The sequence below is a fragment of the Saccostrea echinata genome, unplaced genomic scaffold, assembly GCF_033153115.1.
Source record: "Saccostrea echinata isolate AGI-Se365-2 ecotype Australia unplaced genomic scaffold, CSIRO_AGI_Sech_v1 ptg000009l, whole genome shotgun sequence".
Lineage (NCBI taxonomy): Eukaryota > Metazoa > Mollusca > Bivalvia > Ostreida > Ostreidae > Saccostrea > Saccostrea echinata.
The window spans coordinates 47,427,059-47,434,477 of record NW_026889758.1 but is presented as its reverse complement, the minus strand read 5'-3'; positions in this window follow the sequence as shown (position 1 = coordinate 47,434,477).

Here is a 7,419-nt window from a genome sequence, read left to right as displayed (position 1 = left end):
TTGTCATTACTAATACATCAGGAAAATAGTCACTAATACATAGAATGCTCCTTTCTTTCCAGTATGCAACACGAGTGACAAATATTCTGAGAGCATGCCTTATTGTTAGATACTAATATATTATTTGACAGAAGCATGATCATCAATTCCAGTTAAAGTTACATACAGCAAACATTTTCTTATCTCCCACACAGAAGCGTTAATATGCTTTATTTTCAATATTTCTTTCAATGGAAATCTAATTTGGACATTTTTATTGTGTAAAGTTTAAAAATAGACTCTTGAAAATGTTCCAAGAAACTTGATAGATGTCACAGGGTTATCATTGAAGTAAATAACACTCGATTCGGTTAAATTTATGAAGTTTTAGTAAAAAATGTAGAAAACACACTCGCAACACACACACATTAACAAGAGACAAATATGGCACATTAAAGTTACAAATTACAAACATGAGAAATTCAAGTCACTGCTAATAAAGATAATTACCTATTATCAAAATTGGTGTAAGTACATTAAGCAATGGTCCTGGGGCAAAGGGAATGGTCTCAAGGTCACTTCAAAGTTGACCTAAAATTATGTTTTGTTAAAACTTTGATATTTTGCCCACTATTAGGAATTGGATCATCAAATCTTGTCAGTTGATGCATCTTAGAATCTAAAAGTAGGTCACAGTGACCTACTTCTTGAATTTATAGGTATTTATTTTTCAATTTGGTTTTGATGCATAATTTGGACACTTTGAAGCCTATGATAATCAAAACTTGTCAGTTTATGCATCATGGGCCTTTGAAGTGTGTCAATCAAAAAGAAGGTCACCATGACCTACTTTCTGAATTTATGACTAATCATTTCCAAAACATTTAAGGCCATTATTTCAGATACTGAGAGGTTTAGAATCATCAAATTTTGTAAGTTGATGCATATTGGGGCCTTAAAAATATTTGTCAAAATGTAGGTCACAGTGACCTACTTTTTAGGTCACCTGAGTTTACTCGGGTGACCTATTGCTATCTGTTTTCATCCGTCGGCGTTCGTCGTGCGTTAACATTTGAACATTTTCAGCTTCTTCTCTGGAACCACTGAACCAATTTCAACCAATTTTGGCATATAGCATCTATATGTGAAGGGGAGTAAAAATTGTGAAATTCATGACCCCTACCCCCCTGGGGCCTGAGGGGTGGGGCTAAAACCATCAAAATTAATGCAATCTTTAAAAATCTTCTTTACTCCTGAGCATCAAGCAGGCAAACTGTTAACATGAATGTAATAAGCATTGAGCCCTCTACCTTAATTGTGAAATTTATGGCCCCAGGAGCAGGGGTTCTGGTGCTAGGGTGGGGCTCTGTTGAATATGTAGTGAAAATTCATTATTCTTAAAAAATCTCCTCTGCTCTTGGGGTATTAAGGAAACAAACAATATGCATAGTTAGGATGAGGAAAGGTGTCTATCCTAAAATTGTGAATTTCATGGCCCCTGGGTCAGGGGTTCTGGTGTAAGGGTGGGGATCTAATGATTATATAGTGAAAATGCATTAATTATTCAAAAATCTTCTCTTCTGCTCCTGGGTATTACGCCGATGAACTAAGTACATAGTTATGATGAGAAAGAGTGCCTCTTCCAAAATTGTGAATTCCATGGCCCAGGGGTTCTGGTGTTAGGGTGGGGCTCTGTTGAATATATAGTGATAATGCACTATTTCTTTAAAAAGCTTCTTCTGTGCTCTTGGATATTATGAAAACAAAATAAATGTATGATGATGAAAGGTGCCTCTTCCAAAAATGTGAATTTCATGGCCCCAGGGTCAGGGGTTCTGGTGTTAGGGCAGGGTTCTGTTGAATATATATTGAAAATGCATTATTTCTTTTAAAAATCTTCTCTGATCCAGAGGAAACAAACTGAATGCATAGTTATGATGAGTAAGGGTGCCTATTCCTATATTGTGAATTTCATGGCCACTGGTCAGGGGTTCTGGTGTAGAGTGGGGCTCTAATGATTACATGGTAAAAATGCAATAATTCTTTGAAAATCTTCTTCTTTTCTCCTGGGTATTAAGCTGATGAACTAAGAGTATAGTTATGATATGTAAGGATGCCTCTTCCAAAATTGTGAATTTTATGGCCCCTGGGTCATGGTTCTGATGTTAGGGCAGGGCTTTAATGATTACATAGTGAAAATGCATTAATTCTTTGATAATCCTCTGCTCTCTTTCTGGGTATTAAGTAAGCTTACTAAATGTAAAATTATGATGAGCAAGTGTGCCTCTTTCGAAATTGTGAATTTCATGGCCTCTGGTTTAAAACATGAATCCAATTTAATTGTGGCAAAGTTGTTGCATGATACTCAGGTGACTTATAAGGCCCGTGGACCTCTTGTTAAATTTTGCAGTTATTCATTTTAAATTGTTTAAGAGGCATAATTTTGACACTTTGAAGCCTAGGTTCAAACCTTGTTAGTTGATGTATCCGAAGGCCTCAAAGTATACTAGTCAAAAAGTAGGCCACCTACTTTTGGAATATTATGGGTATATTTGAGAATTTCAAATACTAATTGGCCTAGAATCATTAAACTTTGTCAGTTGATACATCTTGGGTCCTCAGAGTGTGTCAACTAAAAAGTAGGTCACTGTGACCTTCTTTTGGAATTTTATGGATATATTTAAGTATTTCAGATGCTAATTGGTTTAGAATCATCAAACTCTGTCAGTTGATACAACCTGGGTCCTCGGAGTGTGTCAACCAAACAGTAGATCACTGTGACCTTGGAAATTAATGGGCGTTTTTAATATTTCAGATACTTGGAGTGTGTCAACCAAAATGTAGGTCATCTTGACCTATGTTTGGAATTTGAAGGCTATATCTGAATATTTCAAATAGTTAAAGACCAAGTATCATCAAACTTTGTCAGTTAATGCATTTTTGGTCCTCAGAGTGTGTCAACTTAAAAGTGGGTCACCCTCATCTACTATTGGAAATACACAGCCTTATCTAAATATTTTGAATTAAAAGAGGCTTGGAAGCATCAAACTTTGTCAGTTGATGTATCTTGGATCCTTGGAGTGTGACAACCAAAAAGAAGGTCACCAAAACATACTTTTGAAATTTCATGGCTCTATCTAAATTATTAAGAGGCTTGGAATCATCAAACTTTGCTAGTTGATGCATCTTGGGTCTTCGAAGTGTGTCAACCAAGAAGTAGGTCATGGTGACCTACTTTTTGAATTTCATGGCTACATCTATATAATGGGGATAATAAAAGGCTTAAAATCATCAAACTTTGCTAGTTGATGCATCTTGGGTCTTCGAAGTGTGTCAACCAAGAAGTAGGTCATGGTGACCTACTTTTTGAATTTCATGGCTACATCTAAATAATGGGGATAATAAAAGGCTTAAAATCATCAAACTCTGTCAGTTGATGCATCTTGGGTCCTACGAGTGTGTCATCTTAAAAGTAGGTCACAGTGATCTACTTTTGGAATTTTTTAGGTATATTTAAATATTTTTAGATACTAATTTGTTTAGAATCACCAAGCTTGGTCAGTTGATGCATCCTTCTTCCTTGGAATGTGAAAACAAAACAAAGTAGGTCATGGTGACCTACTTTTTGAATTTCATATATTTGAATATTTCGGATACTAAAGAGCTTAAAATCATCAATCTTTGTCAGTTGATGCATCTTGGGTCCTCAAAGCATGTCCACTAAAAAGTAAGTCATGGTGACCTACTTTTGGAATTTTATGGGTATATTTAAATATTTCAGATACTAATTTGTTTAGAATCATCAAACTTTGTTAGTTGATGCATCCTTCTTCCTTGGAATGTGAAAACTAAAAAGTAGGTCACGGTGAACTACTTTTTCCCATATATATATATATATATATATATATATATATATATATATATATATATATATATATATATATATATATATATATATATATGACTTATGGCTTTAGGAGACCAAGGAGGATATATTTTCTGGCTTAGGGAGACCACTGGATTAAGGCGACCTTTTTCGGTCTCCCTATTATTTTGACCTCATCAGTATTGCAAATGTCTTTTTATAGATAAATAAACAGTCTGTCATTAAATATTATTAATCTTTAACTCTGTTATTTAACATTCAAAAGTTGTCTAATTTCTATCATCTTCCCTAAAAAAGAAAAGAATTTATAACCTACGTATAATTTCAAAGGATAATTTTTCTGCATTTTGGAGACCATGAAAAACATGCAATTAAACAAAAAATCTAGCATATATATTTTTTCCGCTTTTGATTTGTTCAAATGAGTGTTTCTTTAACTTAGTTTTCCATGTTTTATGTTAAAAACCTAAAAAGGAAAAATATTGTAAATTTATGAACCATGTTTTGAATTCTTAGCAAGTGCTTTCCGTCATTTGTTCCGAATGCCATCGGAATGCCCCTTCAGTTTTCAGAAAATGACCCCCGAACACCATGGATGTTGAGAAATTTGGGTAAGTATAACTAAAATGATACAGTAATAAGTTGTAATTAAGAATACACAAGACAAACATTCGTTTGTTTTTTGTTTTTGTTTTTTTGCCTAGTAATTTAGCTTCCAAGAGAAAAAATATGATTTTAAATAATCGTTAGACTATAGTTCGGTATATAAAATCCTGAAGGAAATTCGAAATAAAGTTAAATGATAGGCCCCTATATTTTTTAATTCTTTTATGCAAGTCCACAAACAAATTAAATATTTTAAAGATTAGGCCGAACGTTGAAAAAATAGTCTCGCAAGTTGACGCAGCTGTTTCTAGCTTAAAAATTTAAATTAAACTTAATTTCTGTAAACATCATGCAGGACATGATCATCATGATATAGTATAAATGAAACAGACCCTGTAAGAAAAAAATAGCTGTAATTTAATAATTGTTTATTAATATAATGTGGTCCTCTGCTAATAGAATATATATGCTGACTGTAAAAAAAATCTGAATCAGGGTGAAGCAGATTTGATACAATACATGGCTGAAGGAACGGGGGGGGGGGGGGGAGGCCCCCTGTAATTTTGCTGAAATTTAGGTATACTATAGAAAACATTGCTTCTTTATGCTCGCCCCCCCCTCAGTAATAACCTCTGATGATCTATTTTTCTTTTGCTTTTGGGCCCCCTCAATAATAACCTCTGATAATGTATTTTTCTTTTGCTTATTAAAAATTTTTTGGTTTGTAGCCTCCCCCAACCTGAAACTGAAAAATGTTGTTTGGTTGTGCTCACCCCCCCCCCCCCCTCCAACTAAATTAAGTACGGGCCTATTCTCCATCCCTGAGGTTTTCTTTCACCAAAGAAAGATTAATTGGTAACAGTTCAGATATATATAGCAATATTTACGGAAGGGAATATTCTCGTTTAATTATGAAGATGTGACAGTAACTCAGTCAAAGCCACAGTGAGTGTAACATTTATTTAATATTATTGTTAATGTTTACAAATAGTGAAATACTGATACTGTGAAATTTTATGGATATATAGAAAATATAAAAGTACAACCATTTATTGTAAATCACATACATGAAAAGCTTCTTTTTTTCAAGCAATTGGAAATTCTTCATTTTTTCATGAAATTATTTTATTTCGTATGTATGATAATTTATTTCGTATTTTAATTCAGTCAACAAATCATTGCCGCAGCCTAGTTCCCTTCATTATTTTCAGCAGTTCAGTGACAGAGATAAAATGATCATTTGAGGTTTATACCCCCCCCCCCTCCCCACCAAATGAAACTGAAAAATGTTGGTTTTGGTCCCCTTCAACTGAAATTGATTCCTTCTTACCATGCTTACAGGCTTAACTATGAAGATGTGACAGGGAGTGTAATAACAATAATTGTTCAGACGAACACATATTAAGCTGATATACGTATCAAATTTTAATGGATAGATAGAAATTAATAAACAATTACAACCATTTATTATAAACTACATAAAGATAATTTTTCAAGCAATTTGAAATTCTTCATTTTTTATGATAATATTTTATTTCGTATATATGTTTATAGGTTTATTCGTATCAACAAATCTGTGTACGAGTTAATAACGCAGCCTGGTTCCCTGCATTTTCAGTGACAGAGAACCAGAATAAGATTTGTAGGGAAACAAGCCTTGTTACAAGGTTTGAGGTTTGTTTATTTTATATTTTAAATTTACACTTTTTAAAAATTATTATTATTATGCAAAAATCTGTGTGCAGATGAATATTTACATTTTAATGTTACAAGTCGTTTTGTGGTTCATATTTGCGGTGAGTGTCCCACGTGTGTTTACCTGTTTCCATTCACCTACTGACCTGGAGTCTTCAAAATATACCTTCTGTAATCATGACTGTTGTAATCTTGTTTTTATGTTAGTTTACCGTATGTAACTTGACTGTTGTATAGATTTATAGCGATCACTGCAAGCTTTTAATATTTAAGTGAAGAGAAATTTCAGACTATCAATCACAGGCACTTGTTTCATATACGGTGCACCCCTACTTATTTTTACCACAAGGTATTTAACTCAATTTCAGGCACCCCCGCTTCAAGCTCGTATTTTGTTCATGTATCATTATCAATCATTAACCTACTTTAAAATGACATCGTTCGCTTCAAGAGACTTTTTTCTTGTCAAATAAATCGTTTCAGACGTCTCTGGTCGAGTCTCTTTATTGTAAAACACTCATTTATTCCACGAAAATTACCTCGATACATTTTAAGACTTTAGATGGGATACAACTTCCAGTTGGGGATAGAATAAAACCAGAGACTTCCGAGTATTCCATTCCGAGGTCTCTGGTTTTATCCTTCATTTATAACCCCAACCGCAAATTTGTATCGAAAATTACCTTGATACATTTTAAGACTTTAGATGGGATACAAATTTCATTTTTTTCACAGGTCACGAGGTTTCAACTTAAAAAATAAAAATTCTCACCGTTAAGATATGTTGGAAATTTTAGCTTGATGTGTTGATAATTTGCCAGATTATTATGTAATAAAGGGGACTTTATATGATCACACGGCGCTGTCACTTTAGTTCAGTCTTCACAACAATTCTTTTTCAGCACATGCCCTTCGGGCATGTAGACCTATCATTTTTACCCAGCCCATTCAAATTTGTACATGTCCTACTCAAAATTCTTACATTTACCAGAGTATTGTGCAACAAAAAAAACCCATTAGGTATAAAGGTTTTATGTTAATTTTTTCAGCATCATAAACCAACCATGGCCTGTGATTGCCATTTTCTAAAGCGTTTTTGTTCATAAATAACTTTTGAGTTGCATGCTGGTCATTTGTTGGCCAGTTTAGCTGAACTGAATTTCAGAAATGGGATCATGACTGTAGTGCCACAGTATGTGGCATTGATGAACATCTCGTAATTTAGCAAGCAACTTCGAGAAAACAAATAGGTT